We start from the raw sequence: 306 nt of genomic DNA, 5'->3' as shown, positions 1-306 counted from the left end.
TTTATTTATTTATTTATTTATTTAATTTATTTGTTTATTTATTTATTTGTTTATTTATTTATTTATTTATTTATTTGTATTTAGTTATTTAGGTTTTACTATAAACAGAAGAAACAGAAAACACACTCATACATTTTTTTTCTTTACACTGCAAGCAGAGAGATCCCCTCAGGCTTTATATATTAATAAAAATAAAAATAAATAAAAATAATAAATTATAATATTTATTATATTTAATATAAATAATATTTATTATACAAATTGTATATATACTAAACAAAGCAGAAAAAAAAAAGGGGGGGGGGG

The sequence above is a fragment of the Eimeria mitis genome, genomic scaffold (genome assembly GCF_000499745.2).
Source record: "Eimeria mitis Houghton genomic scaffold, Emh_scaff1048, whole genome shotgun sequence".
Taxonomy (NCBI): domain Eukaryota; phylum Apicomplexa; class Conoidasida; order Eucoccidiorida; family Eimeriidae; genus Eimeria; species Eimeria mitis.
The sequence above is the reverse complement of the archived record's forward strand: the minus strand, read 5'-3'. Positions refer to the sequence as shown.